Source organism: Anomaloglossus baeobatrachus, unplaced genomic scaffold (genome assembly GCF_048569485.1).
Source record: "Anomaloglossus baeobatrachus isolate aAnoBae1 unplaced genomic scaffold, aAnoBae1.hap1 Scaffold_139, whole genome shotgun sequence".
NCBI lineage: Eukaryota > Metazoa > Chordata > Amphibia > Anura > Aromobatidae > Anomaloglossus > Anomaloglossus baeobatrachus.
The window spans coordinates 44606-67191 of record NW_027441909.1 but is presented as its reverse complement, the minus strand read 5'-3'; the positions used below and the strand labels follow the sequence as shown (position 1 = coordinate 67191).

Sequence of the window (22586 nt, the reverse complement as noted above, 5' to 3'; positions counted from 1 at the left end):
GACCCCGTCCGTCTAAGAGGCTCCGCAGGGTTCCCTCTCCCTCCTCATCCCGTGGCTCTGATTCAAGGGCTGAGGACTCGCAGGATGAGGAGGATGCCTATACAGGGGGCTCGGAGGCTAACTCCATGTGCCCCATTGATCTTTCTGAGGGTGACTCAGAACTTAGTGACTTGATTGCTTCCATTAATTCTGTACTGGATCTCAATCCGCCAGTATCAGAGGAGCAACCCTCTCTGGCAGAAAAGCACCAGTTTACCTCGCCTAAGAGAGTAAAGAGTGTGTTCTTTAACCACTCCAGTTTTCAGGCCGCTGTGACCAAACCCAGGGCCAATCCTGACAAACGCTTCCCAAAGCGTGGTTCTGATGACCGTTTTCCCTTTCCACCTGAGGTGGTCAAGGAGTGGGCTCACTCCCCAAAGGTAGACCCTCCGGTGTCTAGGCTCTCAGCCCGGACCGTTGTGTCGGTGGCTGATGGCACTTCCCTTAAGGATGCCACTGACCGTCAGATTGACCTTCTGGCCAAATCTGTGTATGAAGCGGTGGGGGTCGCGTTTTCTCCAACTTTTGCAGCAGTGTGGGCCCTCAAAGCCATCTCTGCTAGTCTGGAGGAGATGCATTCCCTCACCAGGGAATCTATGCCCGAGATGGTTGCCTTAACTTCTCAAGCTTCAGCTTTTTCTTCTTATGCCATGTCTGGCATGCTGGAGGCTTCTCACCGCCCTGCGGTGGCTTCGGCTAATTCCCTCGTTATCCGCAGGACCTTGTGGCTTCGAGAGTGGAAGGCAGATGCTTCTTCAAAGAAGTACCTTGCTGGGCTCCCTTTTGCTGGTTCCCGGCTGTTCGGTGAACAGCTGGATGAAATTATTAAAGAGGCTACTGGCGGGAAGAGTACTTCCATGCCACAAACCAAGACCAGGAAACCTGCCCAGGGTAGGATTCAGTCGAGGTTTCGCTCCTTTCGTTCCTCCAACTGGTCGTCCTCTAAGCCCTCCGCCTCGTCCGCTAACTCAGCCAAGGACCAGAAATCCAACTGGCGCTCCAGAGCGCGTCCGCAGAAGACCGCAGGAGGTCCTGCCACTAAGGCAGCCTCCTCGTGACTCTGTCCGATCCAGCCACGTCCTTAGTCGGTGGCATGCTCTCCCACTTTGGCGACGCTTGGTTTCAACAAGTCTCCGATCTGTGGATGAGAGATATCATCTCCCACGGCTACAGGATAGAATTTTCTTCCAGCCCGCCAAACAGATTTTTTCTCTCAACTCCCCCCTGCTCCAGGGCCGCCGCCTTTTCACAGGCCGTGGCAGCCTTGCAGGCCAACGGAGTAGTTGTACCAGTTCCCGCCCGGGAACGGTTCAGAGGTTTCTACTCAAACCTCTTCCTAGTTCCCAAAAAGAACAGTAACTTCAGGCCCATCCTGGATCTCAAGCTTCTCAACAAGCATGTTCGGGTGCGGCACTTTCGCATGGAGTCCCTGCGATCAGTTATTGCCTCAATGACCCAAGGGTATTTCCTGGCGTCCATCGACATCAGAGATGCCTATCTACATGTGCCCATTGCGGTTTCACACCAGCGTTGGCTACGCTTTGCAATAGGAGACGATCATTTCCAATTCGTGGCTCTCCCCTTCGGGTTAGCCACGGCCCCTCGGGTTTTCACCAAGGTCATGGCAGCCGTGATTGCGGTTCTGCACCTTCAGGGGTTGGCAGTGCTCCCCTACGTGGACGACCTTCTAGTCAAAGCGCCATCCAGCGCAGACTGTCAGCGGAGTGTCTCGCTCACTCTCAGCACTCTAGCCCAATTCGGGTGGCTTGTCAATCTTCCCAAATCCACTCTGACTCCGACCCAGAGTCTCACGTACCTAGGGATGCAGTTCGAGACTCTGCTGGTACTTGTGAAGTTGCCCTTAGTCAAACAGCTGTCACTCCAGTTGGCGGTGCGCTCTCTCCTGAGGTCCCGCCGTTATACCCTCAGGCGTCTGATGCAGGTGCTGGGTCAAATGGTGGCGTCCATGGAGGCTGTTCCCTTTGCCCAGTTCCATCTGCGTCCCCTGCAGCTGGACATTCTCCGCTGTTGGGACAAGCGGCCTTCCTCCTTACACAAGTCAGTGGCTACACAAGTCAGTGGCTCTATCGCCACGGACCAAGAGCTCTCTTCAGTGGTGGCCTCGGCCCCTCTCCCTGTCCCAAGGGCACTCCTTCCTGGCCCCGTCCTGGGTGATTCTCACCACGGATGCCAGTCTATCCGGCTGGGGAGCGGTATGTCTCCACCACAGAGCACAGGGCACTTGGACTCCGTCCAAGTCAGCCCTTTCAATCAATGTGCTGGAAATCAGAGCCGTACTTCTAGCTCTCCTAGCATTTCACCATCTGCTGTCGGGCAGGCACATTCGAGTCCAGTCAGACAACGCGACAGCGGTTGCCTACATCAACCATCAAGGCGGGACACGCAGCCGCCTGGCAATGATGGAGGTACAACGCATTCTTCAATGGGCGGAGGACTCCAGGTCCACCATATCTGCAGTCCACATCCCAGGCGTGGACAACTGGGAGGCAGAGTATCTCAGCCGTCAAAGCGTGGACGGTGGCGAGTGGTCCCTGCACCCGGCAGTATTTCAGTCGATCTGCCGCAAATGGGGCACTCCGGACGTGGACCTAATGGCATCCCGTCACAACAACAAAGTTCCTGTCTACGTGGCTCGCTCCCACGATCCTCAGGCCTTCGCCGCGGACGCTCTGGTTCAGGACTTGTCCCAGTTTCGTCTGTCCTACGTGTTTCCCCCTCTAGCTCTCTTGCCCAGAGTCCTGCGCAAGATCAGAATGGAGGGTCGTCGAGTCATCCTCATTGCACCGGACTGGCCCAGGCGAGCTTGGTATCTGGACCTGCCCCAACTGTCCGTAGAGATGCCGTGTCCTCTCCCGGACCGTCCAGACCTACTCTCGCAAGGTCCGTTCTTCCGCCCGAATTCTGCGGTCCTCAAATTGACGGCGTGGCTTTTGAGTCCTGGATTTTGACGGCTTCTGGTATTCCCCCTGAAGTCATCTCCACTGACTCGGGCCCGTAAGTCTTCGTCCGCTAAGGTCTATCACAGGACTTGGAAAATTTTCCTGTCCTGGTGTCGCTCTACCGGCCATTCTCCTTGGCCATTCTCCTTGCCGACCCTTCTGTTTTTTCTACAGTCCGGTCTGCAGCTAGGTCTGTCCCTCAACTCTCTCAAGGGACAGGTTTCGGCCCTGTCAATCCTGTTTCAGCGGCGCCTCGCTCGGCTGGCTCAGGTCCGCACCTTCATGCAGGGCGCGTCTCACATCATCCCGCCTTACCGGCGGCCCTTGGACCCCTGGGACCTTAACTTGATTCTCACGGTCTTGCAGAAACCCCCCTTTGAGCCCCTTAGGGAGGTTTCTTTGTATCGTCTCTCACAGAAAGTGGCCTTTCTGGTTGCTATAACTTCTCTCAGGAGAGTTTCTGATTTGGCTGCGCTCTCCTCGGAATCACCCTTTTTAGTCTTTCATCAAGACAAGGTGGTTCTCCGTCCGACTCCGGACTTTCTTCCTAAGGTGGTTTCTCCCTTCCACCTTAACCAGGACATTACCTTACCTTCCTTCTGTCCGGCGCAAGGGCCTCCCTGCTTCTAAGCCGACCTTAGCCCGTTTGATTAGGTCGACCATTTCGGACGCCTACCAAAGTTCGCAGGCTACTCCCCCGCCGGGGTTCAAAGCGCACTCTACCAGGGCTGTCGGTGCCTCTTGGGCTTTTCGGCACCAGGCTACGGCTCAGCAAGTCTGTCAGGCTGCCACTTGGGCTAGCCTGCATACCTTCTCGAAGCACTACCAAGTGCATGCTCATGCTTCGGCAGATGCGAGCTTGGGCAGACGCATCCTTCAGGCGGCTGTCGCCCATTTGTGAAGTTAGGTTTCTGCCTACTTCTTAGTTTTTTTGTTTATTTCCCACCCAGGGACTGCTTTGGAACGTCCCATGGTTTGGGTCTCCCAAAGGAACGTTAAAGAAAAAGAGAATTTTGTTTACTTAACGTAAATTCTTTTTCTTATAGTTCCGTCTTGGGAGACCCAGCACCCTCCCTGTTGCCTGTTGGCAATTTCCTTGTTCCGTGTGTTTTCACCGGCTGTTGTCGTGAACAGAGTCTCCGGTTGTTCCGGCTCTTGCTCTGTTCTACTTGTGGGTGGCTATTCTCCTTCAGCTTTTGCACTAAACTGGTTGTGACTGGTTCACCAGGGGGTGTATAGGCTCAGAGGGAGGAGATACACCTTTTAGGTGTAGTACTTTGTGTGTCCTCCGGAGGCAGAAGCTATACACCCAAGGTCTGGGTCTCCCAAGACGGAACTATAAGAAAAAGAATTTACGGTAAGTAAACAAAATTCTCTTTTTTGCCACCTAATCTGAGAGCAGCATAATGTAGAGACAGAGATCCTGATTCCAGCGATGTCACTTACTGAGCTGTTTAGTGCAGTTTTGATAATCTACTGCTGATTAAACAGTGATTTTATCATTAGAGGTCTACTTGGCATGCTTCAGGTAGTCCAGCACATCCATGAGGTCTGTATAACTGCTAGATCTGCAGCAGAGAAAACATTGATTATATCATAATGATAGCAAACAGCTCAGTAAGTGACACATCGCTGGAATCAGGGTCTCTGTCTCTACGTTATGCTGCTCTCAGATGCGAGAGCAAAAACCTGGTGACAGATTCTCTTTAACCACAGTATATACAGATAGCTCATAGATGATCAGTATATCTTGATCTAATTACTGACTTTGTCCCCTCTTCTCCAGGTGTCAGCAAGTCAGGGAACAGCTATTTCATCAGATGAAGGTTCAGCACTATTTCCAAGAGCTACTATGGTTTGTATATTAAGTTGACTGAGTAGCTGTAGTATGAATTAGCAGAATTGTACACCATGTGATAATCTTTGTAAGGCATCTGATTAACAGAAAAAATACTTTTTTTTTTTTTTGTCCACTTATCAGATCCTTCTCATTGTTACCCCTGCCTCCAGCGTTGATCACTCACTGTGAAATAACTGATAAAATTAGTCTTGAGAAAAGACAGATGTGACAGATTATCTGATCCCTTAAGGCCCCGTCACACACAACGAGATCGCTAATGAGATCGTTGTTCCTCACCGTTTCTGTGACGCAGCAACAGATCGCTGATCGTTAATGCATCGTTGGTAAGATCTGACTGTGTGACATCTCACCTGCGACCTCCCAGCGCTCTTACCAGCGATCCTTATCAGGTCGCATTGTTTTCGGGATCGCTGGTAAGTCGTTAAATGTGACGGAGGCTTTAGAAATAAACCTGTAGACTGGGAAAAGGGCCGCTGCTGAGGCCTGCAGTCAGACACTGCTGATGCTTCTAGGTAGCGCTCCTCTTGTCATTGTGGGAGACTGATGAGGGCCTTAGGAATATCTGCTGCCATTAAAAGGCAGACGCTTAGTTTAAAATAAAATTAAAAAAATCTATAATGTCCCCATGCACATTAGGCTAAGTTCACATTTCCGCTAAAATGTATCAGTTGAAATCCGCCGCTATGGTAAACAACGGAATCCGTTTAGCGGATTCCGTTGTGTCCCATAGACTTGCATTAGTGGCGGATTGCGACTGATGACCCTGCGTTGCGTCCGCTGCGTCGCGGTCCGTCGTTTTTTGACTGACCGCCGGGCAGGGAGCAACGCAGAATGTAACGTTTTTCGGGCCGTCGAAAACTACGCACCACGCAGGAATCCGTCGCCATCCGTCACATTTGCAATGTATGTCTATGGTGCTGGATTCCGTCGTAATCCGTCTTACGACGGAATCCAGCGCTGGGTTCCGTCATGCTCTACTGAGCATGCCCAGCATGTTTGGCACGCCCACTGGGCTGTCCCAAACACAAACGGATCATGACTGATCCATCAAAAAACGGACGCACAGCGGATGTAACTGACGCAACGGATCCGTTTTTTCACAGGATTCCTGTGAAAGGAATCCTGTGAAAAACACATCAGTTGCATCAGTTGACATCTAAAAAACAACTGATCCGTTGCTGACGGACCTGACGGATTGAAAACAACGGAAGTGTGAACTTAGCCCTAGATTGATTGATTAACCCAGTTCTTTTTAGTTAGAAAAAAGTTCCCGTAAAAAAATGAAGCAATTCGATCTATTACCAATTTGTTTAATGCTCATTGTTAACCGCGGTTTACCTATGTGAATAGGCTATTACGCGCCGCCCATTGGTAAATGGTTACTAAATAGTGGTTGTTTAGTGCCAACAGTTGTTCCATGTAAACATGGTATGAAAGAGAGACTTGGCACTCAGATTGCTGAAGAAAAGCTGTGATTTTATATTTGAAATCCTTACAAAGTGAACCATATACCCTTGATATATAGTATATACCAAGGAATTGGATCCTACTTGGGCACCACAAACAAGTGCCGTGGTCATTTTTCATAACCGTTCCATCTAAACAGACCTTTAGACCTCAAAGGGGAACTGATGAGCACCCCAAACAAATGGCTGGGCATTTTAAGAGGTTAATGGCAGTGATCTGCATTAATGCTGATTACTGTAGTTAAAGACAGATGCCAGCTCTGGAATATAGCCGTAATCTGCATTGTGTGAAGTGAGCTCCGCTCATGAGCCCTTTCCAAACACCATGACATGCTCCATGATGTAATAGTACATTATCAAGCATTAAGGGGTTAAGACCTTATGGTAACCATGGTGTGTGAACTAATTGAAAAATAAATTATTGTAAAAAGCAAGGAAAAAAAGTGTTTTATCAACAGGAGATTATCACTGCCTTGACTAGGTCTCCTGGTCCAACTGCTACATGCTATGTCTAAAAATTCTGATTGTATCACTACTGCTGCACCCAAAATAAACCCTCCCCCAAAAATGAGTCGACATATAGACTAGCATGTTTACACTAGCCATTTCACAGACAAAACTCAGAGTACACTGGGTACACTTTGTCTCAGTGGGATGGCTTTTATGCTTTTTGATCAAATAATGTTAACCAAGTATGCTTTTATTATTTCCATGTACTACTACTATTTACTTTTTTTACTTGCCATTGAACCCAGTAAACTAAGTGATACATCGCTGGATTCTGGGTGTCTTTTCCTACCTTATGCTGCTTTCAGATGAGGTAGCAAAAACCTGGTGACAGAATTTATTTAAAGGGAATTTATCAGTTTTTTACATTTTTAAATGTTCTTGCCATACAGTGATGCTGCGTGGACACCCCTGGACCTTCCATCTCTGATTGTCAAGCACCTTCCCTCATGGAAGCAATGCATCTTTTGGAAAGTAGTTCTTGCCCTCCCTGAAATTAATGATGATGATGATCCCACAAAGTAAGTAAATGGCTGTTGTTTGATGTAGAACACAAGTGACAGAACACCCTTTAACACAGTTTATGCTCTGTTTTGCAGTTCTCTTTCTAAGTGGTTAAAGGCCAAGTTCAGTTGGGCTGGTGTCAGGCCGGAGGATGAACCCAAGCAGCAAGTTCAGACACTTGCCCAGTACAGCTCCTCCGAGTCTCAAGGAGGACGCCCAGTTCGAGTGAATGTTTGTGTAAAGGTGAGGCCGTCAGATGGATAACAGCTATATATTTAAACTTGTGTCAAGAAAACTGAAAGAAAAAAAAATTAGGACAATAAATGGAATTATTACTTACAAAGGTTCTCTATGAATTAAAAAAATAAAAAATGTTATGTAGCTATTCTTATAACAGAGAGAAATTGTGGGAGCAGAGTCTCCTGAAACGCGTAAACCTGTGCAAGAATAAAAAGTTTACATTAATCCAAGATTTCATCAGTGATCTTTGGCGTGGTTTACAAAGCCCCATTCCACAATTTCTCTCTGTTATCAGCCACCTGGTGTACTGCTGCCTTTGATCCGGATTTATGCTGTTACAGGAGTTGTGCCTTTCACAACCATCTTTGGTGAGTAGGATCATCTGCTTTATCACCCCCTGTCTGTCAGGGTAAGACCCTATTGCGCTTTTTTATCTGCAGGTTCTTTTTATCTATGTAGCTATTCTTAAACACTCATATATAGCAATTCTCACTTTTGTTGTCTGTCGTTGAGGCAATCACTACAGTACATTAAAATATCTGCCATAATGTTATAGTCAGTAAAACCAGTGCTAAAATCGTAATAGTACTGGTGTCTGAGCATGTGCAGTAGGAAGCTCTGCCCATCTCTTCATATGTAGGAGGAGGTGCTTACCTTGGATATTCTTACCGAATACTGGAGATAGGAGGGAAAGATGGTGTACAGCAGTGTGAGAAGCCTCTTCTTACCTCAGTATCCTTAGTATCACCAGTATTCGATCGGATAAACCTGGTGGACAGCAGTGTGAGCAGCTTCTTCTTATCTCAGTGCTTCTGCTACCACCAGTATTATATCAGATATACATGTTGGACAGTAGTGTGAGCAGCATCTTCTTACTTCAGCACCCATGGTACCAACAATAATAGAGCAGATAGACCTGGTAGACAGCAGTGTGATCAGTCTCTTTTTTCCTCAGCACTCCTGATGTCTCCAATTTCAGTACAGACAGGGTGGAGAGCAGTGTGAGTAGCCTTTTTTTTACCTCCGTACCCTTGGTACCACCAGTATTAGATCAGATAGACATGTTGGACAGCGGTGTGAGCAGCCTTTTTTTTTTTTTATTTTTTTAACCTGTGTAGCCCTGGTACCACCACTATTCGATCAGAAAGACCTGGTTGTCAGAAGTGTGCATAGTGTTTGTAAATACATTTTCCAGTTTGGGGCTCCCTCTTGTGGTCCGTGCTGGCGGAGCAGTTGATTTGTGGAATGAAAGCCACACACCTGTGAAAGACTGGCAATCAGGGTCAGATTTCCATTTTCTTGTTGTTTTTTTCTGCTTTGATACTAACGCTTGATTCCTATTTTGTCTGTGTTGAGTTCCAGCAGGGAATGATCCCATTCCACCAAGAAGTGTCTGTATACTTAGCTCCATGATTCTGCAAGGTATTGTGTTTGTCATGCTTGGCATTAATTCAGTCCCTCATCTGTATTACTGTTTTTGGATCCCAGTATCATCAGAGTGCTGATACAGTGGGGGAGAGATTGTATGACCTCAGGATTTTTCCATATCAGAAGTGCTGGTATATATTAGGGTTTTTTACGGTTGCAGACAGTTGCTCCTTCCTATCCTTTCCTATAAAGATAGTTTGGGCCTCATCTTTGCTGAATCTGTCCTTTCTAGCTTTGTATTGTGTTTTTCTATATCACCGTAGCCTTTACGTGTGGGGGGCTATCTATCTATCTTTGGGGACTTCTCTGAGGCAGATTAGCTTTCTTATATCTCTATCTGTGAGAATATTTAGTTCTCCCGCTGTGTCGAAACGACTAGGTCATCGTAGGCTCGTCCCACGGCTACTTTTAGTTGTGTCAGGATTAGGTCTGCAATCCGTTAAGGTTCCAGCCACTCTATTACCATTTGGGATTCCGCATTTTTGATCCTCCTCGGTCCCTGAATCATAACAGCATAGTTTATTTTTCCTCAGCACTCCCGATATCTCCAATATTAGATCAGATAGACAGGGTGGACGGCAGTATGAGCAGCCTCTTCTTACCTCCGTACCTTTGGTACCACCAGTATTAGATCAGATAGACCTGGTGGACAGTAGTGTGAGCAGCCTCTTTTTCCTCAGCACTCCCGATATCTCCAATATGAGATCAGATAGACATGGTGGACAGCAGTGTGAGCAGCCTCTTCTTACCTCAGCACTCTTAACATCTCCAGTATTTGGGGTGTACAGCAGTGTGATCAGCATCTTACTTCAGCACTCCTCGTATCAAATATCCACTGTGAGTGCATCTTCTTGCACATGAAGCAAGACAGAGCTTCTTACTCCATATCCTGACAGGCATCTGTCCTATTGATCTTGTAGAACAGGTTTCTGTCAGTATAACCAGCTAAGTTATTTTTAATGCACGATAGATGCTCCATAGACAACAAATGTGTGATTTGCTAATTAAATGTACAGTATTTAGGAATGTATTCATAATCTCATCCTCTTCCTTCCTTTCTTTCTCCTTTTTTTTCATTCTTTTTTTGACTGTAATATCTTTACCATAGTTTCCCAAATATTTTTTCTTGGCTTTCTTTTTTTTAATCTGTGCATCTTTTGATCTATTTTTCTTGTGAAGGTGGTACATGGCCCTCTGACTGATTATGATTTGGAGCAAGCTGAACTACAAAAGCAGTTTCTGGGAACGAGTGGTATTTTCCTCCTGTTACCTGTGCAGTCAGATACAGATGTGTATTGGATCGCAGCACTACTGCAGCTGAAGCAGCTACTTCAAGCTAAACCTTTTAAACCACCCCCGACTCTTGCTGTCCTGGTTCCTTCAACTTACACAGATCCAGAGACCGTTCTAGAGAGAGGTGAGTCTGCAGTTTGAATAGTCACTTTCAACAAATTTTGCTTCTCTCTCTATTGCAGGTGGATTTAAGAAACTTTGCAGTTAGTGTTGAGCAAACAGATTTGCAGGATCCTGCTATAGTGGCCACATGTATAATTTGAGGCCTTTAAACCAGACCATTACAGTCTCCTTTTTCCTGCAACATCCCCGTCACCCTTTTTCATTTTCAGGCCTATGCAACATCATTATACTGCCGCACACATGACCTTGGGGCAACATACTAATCAGAAGAGGCACCAGGGTTGTTGCAGGTCGTTGTAAGATCAGTTATTTGGTGCAAATGTAATAGGAAAAACAGGCGGGCACACTTCTCTGTTCCGTCCATCATGCTCGAATCCAAGGATGGACTCAACAATGAATCAATATACAGTGGAACCTTGCTTAACGAGAACAATCCGTTCTGGGACTGTGCTTGTTAACCAAGTTACTCATTCAGCAGAGCAAGATTTCCCATAGGAAATCATTGCAATGCAGAGGATTCGTTCCACAACTAGTTAAATGTCCCATCCTGTCCCCTATTCTGTCATTCCACACATGCACAAACACACACAAACTCACAAGCACGCACGCAAACGCACATATTATATGCTCACCTTACCTTCTGTTCCATCGCCGGTCTCCTGGGACTTGCTGTTCTCCGGTGCCGGCCGTGTATTGGGTTACCATAACGACGAGGGAGGAACTTCCTACCAGAGCGCTGACGTCAAAGGCAGAGCCGCTTGCCTCTGATTGGCCAGCGCGCTGCCTTTGAGTAGCGGTGACAGGAACCAGGAAGTTCCTGCTTCGTCACTACGGATGCAGATGCCTGGAGTGGAGCGGAGCGGCGCACTACAGGACCCAGGAGGCCGGCGATGAAACGGAAGGTACACATATTATATGCTCACCTTACCTTCCGTTCCACCGCCGGCCTCATGGTACTTGTAGTTCGCCGCGAGCACGTCGCTATGTACCCGGGAACTACAAGAACCATGAGGCCGGCGGTGGAATGGAAGGTAAGGTGAGCCTAATACTGTGTGTGTGTGTTTGTGCGTACATGTGTGTGTTTGTGCGTACATGTGTGTGTTTGTGTGGACTGCGTGCGGGTTAGAGCGCGGTGGATGTACGGAACCAGAAGTGTCTGAGGTGAGGATTTTGCTCGCACAGCAAAGCTTTCTCGTAAAGCGGGTTACAAATTTACAGAAAGCTTTGCTTGTTAAGCGAAATTCTCGTTAAGTGGGTTACTTGTTAAGCGAGGTTCCACTGTAGAGAGATCGGCATTCACTTCCAATTCTTATGCATTTTTTATTCCATTTTCAAGTTATTTGGTGCAAGGACAACGGACCACTAATAGGATCATTGGACTAGGGTCATGCAAATATTTGTTTTTTCTTAATATACCTTTGCAGAAAATTATGCTTCTCTCTCCGTTTTTGAGACAGTGCTCCTCCGCACCTCCTGGACTCCTCATACAGTCTGAAAAACTGATCTAATAATCTTCTAAGTGTTTACTGCACCCAGAGCTAGGATTACACACTCTTCCATGCTGATGATACTTTGTCTGCATGCTACAGAGAAAAAGGAAAGCAGGAACCTATCATGCCTCTATGTACTGTGTATGCAACACAGCATGGTAGCTCGTCTCTCCTCACTAGCTAAGAGGCAACTGAAATATAGAGAGAAACTGCACATAAAGCAAACACTGGTAAAAAGTGCAAGTCATATAGTGGCCTCAAATAGTGTTATTAGCAATGTACACACACAAATAAACAGAAATTTCTAGAACTTTTGTTTTTCTCTTTTATTACAGTAAAATCTTTCTTTTATTTCAGAACTTCATATTTCAGACTTGGTGTCATGCGGACTAATATCAGATTATAAAGTTTTCTCCATACCTGATGGTGTAAATGACATGAAAGGAACAAACATGGTAAGATTAGTATTAAAGTGTTTCAACAAATTTCATCTATAGCATATCAGACATATTGCAACTGAATCGAACAATGCCATCGGGCTATCTTTGCAGCAAGGCCCTACGGCAAGTCTGTCTTCACCTTCTCCAAATCATTGGCTTCAACGCTCATGCCTTGGTAGATGTCACAATACTTTGTTTAACTTTTTCCTTTTCTCAGGTCTCCTCTGCTGTACAGTTTTTGCTGTCTTGTTGCCCATGCCCCTTGGAACTCCGCAGCCTCCCTTTCCGACAATACATAGACGACGGTGTTTGCAGTGCATTCAGCAATACCTTTTATCTTGATCAGATGGAAAGGAAGAAATGTGGACTCCCTTCACAAGATCCTGCTGCCATCATTGACTTGTACAATGGTGCCATTGCATTTCTAGCAGAGACAGTTTCTTCAGAGAAACTCACCGATCTGTCCTGGCCTGTAACAGAGTTCACATCTTCTAGCGGCAGCTCTTTAATGCCGCCTACAGATTGGAACAGTCCCAACCATCTTGCCTGGCTAAAGAAGGCTGTACTTTCTTTTCAGCTTCCACAAATTGACAAGCCGCCACAAGGAGGTGAGCAAGTGTATACATAGTTAGCAAAAAGATAGAAATGGGGTGACTGGGGTTTAAAGCAGAAAAGGGTTGACATATAGGTCTGATTTAATATAACATTTGTAGCTTGTTTTTGCTTGTATAATTTGTGCAATTTAATTTTATCCATGAAAAATGACAATAATATCATACTGACAGCTCCTTGGGTTCCAGTTTGCTCCATGATTATGGACTACGTGTCACAGATCACTCGCTCACCAACTGGACTTCCGGTGTTGATCTCTGAAGTTCAGTTTCTCCTTGGAAACCTAAAGAAACACTGGTTTGCAAAGGAATGCATTACCGGCGACGCATCTGTGCAAGATGTTCCATGGGATGAGCTAATTTCTCTCTGCATCAACCACAAACTGAGAGCCTGGGACCCACCCTTAATATCCGAATCTAAAGGTAATCTCGCCATGTTCTACATAAAAGTAATACTTTGCATTATACAAAATATTTAATAATCTTAAAGATCTTTAATTACCATACTTTTCGTTTTATAAGACGCACTGGATTATAAGACACACACCAAACTTAGAGGAGGAAAATAAGAAAAAAAAAATGTAAATTTTAAAATCCTAGTGTGTCTTATAATAGGTCGCCAGGGGGGAGTGGCGGTGGAGGAGCAGCTCAGGAGGGTCACAGGAGGCATGGTCTGCGTTGCTGCGGGCTCAGAGGAGGGGATGTCGCGGCTCAGGAGGGTCAGTTGACGGAGGGTCGGCGATGTTGAGAGCTCAGAGGAGGGGGTGTCGCGGCTCTGGAGGCTCAGTGGACAGAGAGTCGGCAATGCTGCAGACTTGGAGGAGGGGGTGTCGTGGCTCAGGAGAGTCAGTGGATAGAGGGTCGGTGATGCTACTAGCTTGGAGGGAGTGTCAAAGGTCAGGAGGGTCAGTGATACTGTGGGCTCAGGGGTATCGCGGCGGACGGCATTGATCTGTCAGCGTGCTGCAGACTCCATTGATCTGCCGGCAGTTGATGTGATGAACTTCAAGAAAATGTCCTTCCACAGCCAGGGTTTCAACAGAGCTCTGCTATTACAAGCACACGGAAGTCTTCAGCAGACCAGCTGCTGCAATAGCAACTCGTTGACCCACGATTGTGGTGTTTAAATTGGCGGGTTCTCATGCAAACGTGTTTTAAATCCCACTGACACAGTTTGACAGTGGGATTTAACAGTTTAGCAATCGCAGGCAGAGCGATTGTTAGCGGCAGGTCCTGACTGTAATACACTGACATTACCTGTGGAGTATGGAGTTGATGTCACCCACTTCCAACTTTGCTGTACAGCCGACGTCGCGAAGTGGTTAAAGCCGATCTGTCAACAGATTTCACAATGCAAACTACATGCGTTATTAGGTAGATCTCTAAGAACTGATGAGACCAGTATACTTTAACTGATTGACATCATGATTATTGCTGAATCCTTTTCGAAGGTTTAAAATGATTCTCTGCCCACCCACCTGACAGCTGCTCAGTGTACTTCCTCCCTGCCACTGCTGAGATGTCCCAGTGCTAAGTACAAGCTACAGCTGTCGGGCAGGTTTTGGGGGCAGAGCTTAAACCATTATTACCATCTTCATAGATGAATATTGTTGGGATTGTGCTTGTAAACAAGTCATTTTGCAATTCTCTGTTAATTACATTTTTCAGCTATTGTTTTCTTTTTTAACATTTTTGTTTACAGCTCATTGTTTCTTTCGTTGGTGTGAATGTAATCACATTGCTGCCATGTCTTTCTTGCCTTCTTACAGTCAGGTCTGGAGTCTCGTCTTGCCCTCAGTTCCAGCAAGGGTTAAAGCTCTGCTCTGTCCATTTTGTTGCAAAAAAGTCAGGACTCTTGTCCTCAAATTTGGACTTTTGTTCAGGGCATGGTTCAATTGGTTTCTTTCTACGAGTCTCCAGCGATGCCATGGGACCCGAGTCTGGTTTTGGATGCTCTCTTATGTCCTCTCTTTGAACCTCTCTGGCAGGTCTCCTTGTCCTTTCCATCTTGGAAGATTACTTTCCTAGTAGCCGTTACGTCTTTTAGACAAGTTTCTGAGATGGCAGCCCTTTCGTGCTGCTCCCCCTTCCTCATTCTTCATCAAAATAAGGTAGTCTTACAGCTAGTGTCTTCCTTTCTTCCTAAGGTGGTTTCAGCCTTCCACCTTAAGGAAAATATTTTCCTTCATTTTGTCCCTCTCCTTTGGGTCCTCTGGAGCAATCGCTAAACAAGTTGGATAGAGCCAATCGCATATGCCTTTCTAGGGCCACTCACTTTACATGCATGGATTTCTTATTTACTATTCCTGAAGGCTCCCAGAATAGACTACTGGCCTCCAAGGCTAACATTGTCCTTTGGATTTGCTTCCCAATTTCGGAGGTGTATCAGACCAAGAACAGGACTCTTCCCTCTGTGGTGTTGGCTCATTCCACTTTGGCAGTGGGGGCCTCCTGGGCAGTTCGGCATCAGTCCAATGCATTGCACATTTGCAAGGCAGCTACCTGTTTTTTTGTACATACAGTCACCAAGTTTTACTAGGTTCATACCTATGCCTCATTTTATGCCAGTTTAGGTAGAAGGGTGTTGCAAGCGGCAGTTGTTCAACTGCTGTCCCTAAGTTCATCGGTATTCATGTGCCTTTCTTTCCTTACCTTCTTCCTACCCTTAGTACTGCTTTGGTATGTCCATTGGTCTCCCTGTGTTCCCTAATGAAACGATAGAGAATAGAAGATTTTGGGTACTCGCTGTAAAATCTTTCTGGGAGCCATCTCCGGGTGACACAGTACTCTCCCTTTCTTTCAAGTTTGTGTTATTGACAGCTGGTGTTAAGTCTTTTGCTTCTCCTACTCCTTGACCACTAACTGAATAGCTTTGTGCCAGTTGGTGGGTGTATCCTACCGAGGAGGAGCCCACCTTTTTGTAGTGTTAGCATCCTAGTGGCAGTAGCATATACCCATAGTTTTCCTGTGTCCCCCCCAATGAAGGCTCAGAGAGACATTTTACGATGAGTACACAAAATCTTTTTGAAGCTGTCCAGGATTGTTGGAGTGCCATTACTTCCTAATCCAGGCCAGATTCATTGCCAGTTTACAAGCTAGGTAGCATTGCTGGTTGGTCTCCTAGGACAAGGTGTAAACAGAGAAAAAGTGTGAAAATTTGTCGCTATCCTTGAGATTTTAATAGTAAATTGCAAAAGAGCTTTTTTTTACAAGCACCATACAATAATATTTGTCTAAGGAGATAAGACAATAACTCTTAAAATACACTTGGATAGCGAGTGGCTTAAACCAAATATTCCATCAATGGGATCAATAATATCTTAAATGAAACAATTATTAGGACTAGAATTGATAGAAGCTGAAAGGAGCAAAGAAAAATCAGCAGGGAAAGTTTTTTCCACTGTGGAAACAGTTTATAGGGTTCCACTATAGTCCTCAGGAAATTCTGAAAATAGTCAGTCCTTTTCGCCATACGGAATGGTTCTGTCTGGAAGACCTGGGGGGAACATTGGGGCATTAGGGACATCAACAATTACTTAATGTGCATTATATGGAATCTATGGCTGATACCATCACAGAGGCATAATTGTGGAAGGATTCACATTCTCACTCATTGATCATTGTTTCTTTGTGTACATGTCTTTCCCTTTTTTTTTTCTCTTGTGTTAATACTCTTTTTTTTTTTTTTTTTTTTTTTAAATAGCTTAAATTAAAAAGGCTGTAACCAGGGGTGGGATTCAAATTTTTAACAGGTTCTCTATGACCCCGCCCATTTGAAAATCACACCCATTCTGTTACCACACCCATTTTGTTAGCCACACCCATCTTCACACACGTTCCTCAACCAAAAAATACAAGTAATTTAAAGTATAATCTCTTTCCCCTTCTTCCCCTCCTATACCGTCACTCTCCTGTCCAGCACCAGTTGTTCCAGTCACTGTCAGTCATATTTTATTAAACTTTTTTTTACAATTTTTAAAAATTATTACTAAAGGAGCCCTGCTAAAATTGGAACAGACTACCTTCCCCATACAGATCCCATCCCATGTGGCTGCTTTTCCAGTGCAGATCCCACCCCATGTGGCTCCTTTCCCCTTACATATCTGAACCCATGTGGTCTCTTTCCCCTGCAGATCCCATCCCATGTGGTCTCTTTCCCCTGCAGATCCCATCCCATCATGACCTTTTTCCCTTGCAGGTCCCATCCCATTATAGCCTCTTTCCCATGCAGTTCCCATCCCGTTATGGCCTCTTTCCCATGCAGTTCCCATCCCATTATGGCCTCTTTCCCCTGCAGATCCCATCCCATTATGGCCTTTTTCCCATGAAGATTCCATCCCATGTGGCCTCTTTTCCCGCAGATCCCATCCCATTATGGCCTCTTTCCCCGGAAGATCCCATCCCATGTGGCCTCTTTCCCCTGCAGATCCCATCCCATTATGGCCTTTTTTGCCTGCAGATCCCATCCCATTATGGCCTCTTTCCCCTGCAGATCCCATCCCATTATGGCCTCTTTACCCAGCAGATTTCATCCCATGTGCTCCTTTTCCCCTGCAGATCCTGTCCCATATGGCTCCTTTCCCCTCCAGATCCCATCTTTATGCGGCTCCTCTCCCCATATAGATTCCATCTTTATGCGGCCACTCTCCCTGCATCTTCGGCTCACTGAGCGCTTACCTGCTCCAAGCACCGGCAGCCTCTCCTCTGTCTTCCGTCCTCCGTGGTACTCTGCACGCTGACAGACGGCAATAGGAGGAGCTACATCCCCACTCTGCAGTGTCAGCGTGTCGTTGCACGCCAGGTCAGGGAGCAGACAGGCTTCACTGAACCCGGAAGTGTGGCGCGGAGGTACGTCGGTTCATTTGTGCTAGTGTCTTAGAGACACTAACACAAGTGAATACAGGGAACCGGATCGCAGGAGCCGTTTCTTGCCGATTCGGGGAATCGGCTGCTCTTTTAACAACCGGTTTGCCCGAACCGGACAGAACCGGCTGAATCCCACCCCTGGCTGTAACTACGAAGGTTGAGCATATCAATCTCATGTACACAGTTTAATTCTTTGAACAAGTTATTGCTTCCCTTTATGTTATGTTTAAAAATATAAATAAAAAAAGATGTTTAAAAAAAAAAATACACTTGGACTCGAACTCTCTCATTTTTTAGCTGGACACTTTCTTATTTTAATTTTAGGATTATACAATTAACTCTGAGATGGATTTTTAATGATTGTATAGCAGCCTCATTAGGCGTAAGAGCTCTACTTAATAATGTATGCAGTCTGAATTGTGAAATCTGGTAACGGATCTGCTCGAAAATAGAAGTGTGTATAGGTGTTTCCAGAGATTGCACATTTTTCTGTAATGCATTGGGAATCATTCAATAAAATGATAATGTGGTTACTGAGCTTTGAATAGCTAATCAACAAGGTTCTCCAAGCAAGAATTACATGATTAGGGCAGTTTTATTACAAATGGCAGCCTGTCCGAGTCTTGTGTCAGGACGGGAAGCAGTCTGAAGAAACACAGCTCCCGATGCCTGTGTCTCAACTGACAGAGGAGCTGTATTGTAAGCACACATAACCTCTGTTAGCTGCCAGAGAAGAGCTGTGACAGGAGAAGAAATAAATCTCTTCTGCTGGCTGTGCCCAGAGCACTGAGGCTGCTCATTCACCCAAGATGATGTATTTCTGTCGCCGTAACAGGCTTTCTAAGCCCGATATGTATAGACGATACTGATTTTCTGTCAGTTGAGATGCAGATCTCAGAAGCAGTGTTTCATCGAACTACAACCCATCCTGACATATGACTATGATGGGCTGCTGTTTGAATTATGTGACAGGGGACCATTTTATTACATTCTTGGAAAACCCCCTTTAGCTAATATATTTGATATGACTGGTTACAAGGGTTGGTAAGTCATCAATGTCCTATTACATTTTTGCAGTCCATATACTGTATAGCAGGATGTAATTGTGCTCTCAATAATCTTGTTGGATCTGTCAGTAGGAGGCAGTATGACCATGAATTGCAAAGTGGAAACGTAAAATAAAGGCATTTTATCAATCTTCTAAATTTTAACACCTGCTGGCTACAAAATGTAGATGTTGAGGAGCTGTTAACTCCAAATGTGTATATAATTTTATTGTGGCCTTGTAATTTTCTCATCTTTAGTAAGTAGACCATTACTATTTATCTCTTTACAGTTTTCCAAGAGGATTTTTATGTCTATTTCTTTGAGGAGGACTTAAGAGACTTTACGTATCCGGACACATGGGAAAGCGCCCGTCTCTCCACACATCAGAACGTACTAGTAAAGTCTAACATGTAATGGATTTTTTTTATATTTTTTTTTTCATTATGTATAATAGCCTGATGATACTGGCAGAAATGTTTGACACTTCATTATTCCATTGTGTTTTCTTACATTGCAGCTCTCCCTGTAAAAGGAAGCCTTCCTTACAGACGTCTCAAACCCCACACAAAGTCTTTGTATGCAGTGAAAACGATACGGAGATGGTCTTTAGAAATCCCGAGATTTCTGATCTGAAGTCTCTTCCGTCCCTGCTAAACCGCTCAATCTTAGCTGAGAAAGAGGAGGATAGAAGGTGATTTATTACACTTAGATTATACACCACCTCTGAATTTTTATACACACACAAAAAAATCCCTTTTGGAAAAACATGTCACCGGTATAATATAATGTGCTCGAAGGTCATAAAGACCGCACTTCAAAGCTGAACAAATATCACACCCATCAGCCAATATGAAGGCTGAAGATTACAAAGTGACAGAGTCAATAAATATTTAAAATTATTTTTTTTTTTAATAAGTATTAAAAATAAATATAAAATACAGCAAAAGCTTCTATTCATCACATTGTTATATAGGGACACGGACAATGAGAACAATACATCCACATGACGTAACCCTCAATTGGAGTAATTCTAAGACTAACCAAACAAAGTTGAGAGCCAGCTCACCCTTGGGAGTGTAGTGGAGAGGAATCACCAAGTCTGCATGGATCACACGATTAATTATAAAACTAGACCATATATAAAAATAGGGAACATCAATATTATCTCTAAGAAGAAATTTAGGATGACCTAAACTCTAATCAAAATGCTGACATTTGTTGGCACATTAATGGCTGTATCCTCAACACCAAGTAAGACCTTCGGAGAAATCTGTCAGATAACGCAGCATGGTGCTTTTTTGTGCCATGGCCACTTCATTCTAGCGACACAACAGTCAGCAGCTTTCTTTTACTATACTATCTAAATAGTTGTAGAATAAGGCTAAGGCCACACAAGTGTATGGCATCCGATGAGAGTGCATCGGATGCAATAGCTAGCTCCTGCTGTGCTGCAAGCCGAGTGTCATGCCACTGTGATCTGATTCTTTGATCGGATCACAGCTGCGAAGGAAAGAGGGAGATTAGTCTCTCCATCTCCTCGATTACCAGCTGATGCATATATCGCACTGCACTCCGGTGTCATCTGTGTGCAGTGCGATGTTTCACTCACACCCATAGACTTATATGGGTGCGAGTGAATATGGATTGGATGCTGCGACTGTTTCCTCGGTCCGATTAGGGCTGAGAAAATAATCGCAGATGGCAATGGCCCCATAGAGTAACATGTTTTTTTATTGCATTCCACTCGGTCCGTTTTAATCGCCACGTGTCCTTACCCTAATTATCATTTTAATTATTTGTGTAAATTTATAATTACAGATTCAGTGAAAAACTGCAGCAGCTCCTTGTGGAAGAACCTCTAGACGCATCTCTTTCCCTGCCTTTATACCTACCCATCCCTTCTCTGTCGGATTCTTTAGAAAATTCAGTTATCGTTCCAGCCTTGCAGAAGTCATCCACACGAGGCGCTAAGTATTCTCCAACCAAGCCAGAACATATTGTGCGCTCCTCCTCGCTACAGCCATCTGTGAAAGACAGAATAAATGAGTTATTTGTGAATTTGAGAAGGAATCAACAAGAGGACAGAGCTTTTAACTTACACGTTTGCACCCTGCTCGATATCGGCAAAATTGAAGAAGAGAGCAGCTACCCAATGAAATAAGACCCCATTTACAGCCAGTGGTGCTGGACTATGCAGATTACTATCTAGAAGCCTGAGAAAATGATTCACTTCTGTTGTAATAAGCTGCTGTAATCAATTTGGAGTAGTATTACTTTATTAGAGGTTTATAAGACGTTCATTTCCTTCTTTGAGTATAATACAAGATCCAATAAAAATAAATATTTTTTTTCTTCTATAACCATGAATATTTTTCGATTTGCAGAACTGTTAGATTTGGGAATTGAATATGTATGCCATATTATTTATCTAGCAGTTTGTACATATAAAAGGCAATACAAAATGTATAGTTTTCAGCATTTCATGAATTTATGCGCTTAATGTGGTATCTTTATTTTTTTAAATTGTGAAATACAATAAATTTTAAGTCTGTACAATTTTTGAGATTACAGTATCTGAAAACTAGATCCATTGTTTCAACTTTTTTTTTTTTTTTCTATGGAACTGACATTTTGTGTATGAGGCTTTAGAGCATTTATAATAGCACATCACATAGGCCTGTGTTTTGGTTGTTAACCCCTTCACGACCTTTGACGGATACATCCGTCATGGTGCCCTGGTACTTAAAGACCCATGACTGATATATCCGTCATGGCGAAATCGCGGCCCCGGTGACTGTGATTGGTTCACACAAACCGCTGATTCAGGAAGGAGGGGACCTCTGCCTGACCTCAGTAGGGGTGGTGCCTCCTTCCCGGACCTACAGAGACTGTGATTGGCTGACTTACGCTGCTCAGCCAATCACAGCCACTGTAATGTTTAAGCCATGGAAAATGGCTGAAACATTGAAATCCAGCCATGATCAGTGCAGCTATAGCACTGATCATTGGCTGGAGTTGGGTGACCTCAGCTGGATCACCCTCCCCCAGCTCCAGCAGCTCTGATTGGAGAGACCGGCCTTGTGACCGATCTCTCCAATCACCGTGGACCTGGGGCCGGTGACCGCCCCTCTCAGCTTTACTTGTCGGTCCTGGAGCATGCCAGTACAGTTTATACAGTACAATGGCAGGGCGACAAGCTCCGGTCCCATGCTGTCATGAGACCGGAGCATGGGACCCGGAAGTTGCCGCACTGCCATTGTACTGTATCAAACCGGCGAAAAGCCTCCCGATCCGCCGCTGCCTTCCTCCATCTGCCACCGCTCTCCCCGACCTGCTGCCCTCACCCCCCTGATTGGCTGCCTGCACCCCCACCTCTCACCTCCGTGATCTGCTGCCCGCCCCCTCACCTCCGTGATCTGCTGCCTGCCCCCCCCCCTCACCTCCGTGATCTGCTGCCCGTCCCCTCACCTCTGTGATCGGCTGCCCTCCCCCTTACCTCTCACCCCCGTGATCGGCTGCCCTCCCCCTCACCCCCGTGATCGGCTGCCCTCCCCCTCACCTCTCACCCCCGTGATCTGCTGCCCGCCCCCTCACCTCCGTGATCGGCTGCCCGTCCCCTCACCTCTGTGATCGGCTGCCCTCCCCCTCACCTTTCACCCCCGTGATCTGCTGCCCGCCCCCTCACCTCCGTGATCGGCTGCCCGCCCCCTC

At 45.6% G+C, this 22586-nt stretch overlaps 1 pseudogene; it reads left to right on the top strand.

The window, feature by feature from the left end:
* LOC142260607 (germinal-center associated nuclear protein-like) overlaps positions 1–21433 on the top strand; it is an 88209-nt pseudogene extending 66776 nt beyond the window's left edge.
* The last annotated feature ends 1153 nt before the right edge of the window (positions 21434–22586 follow it).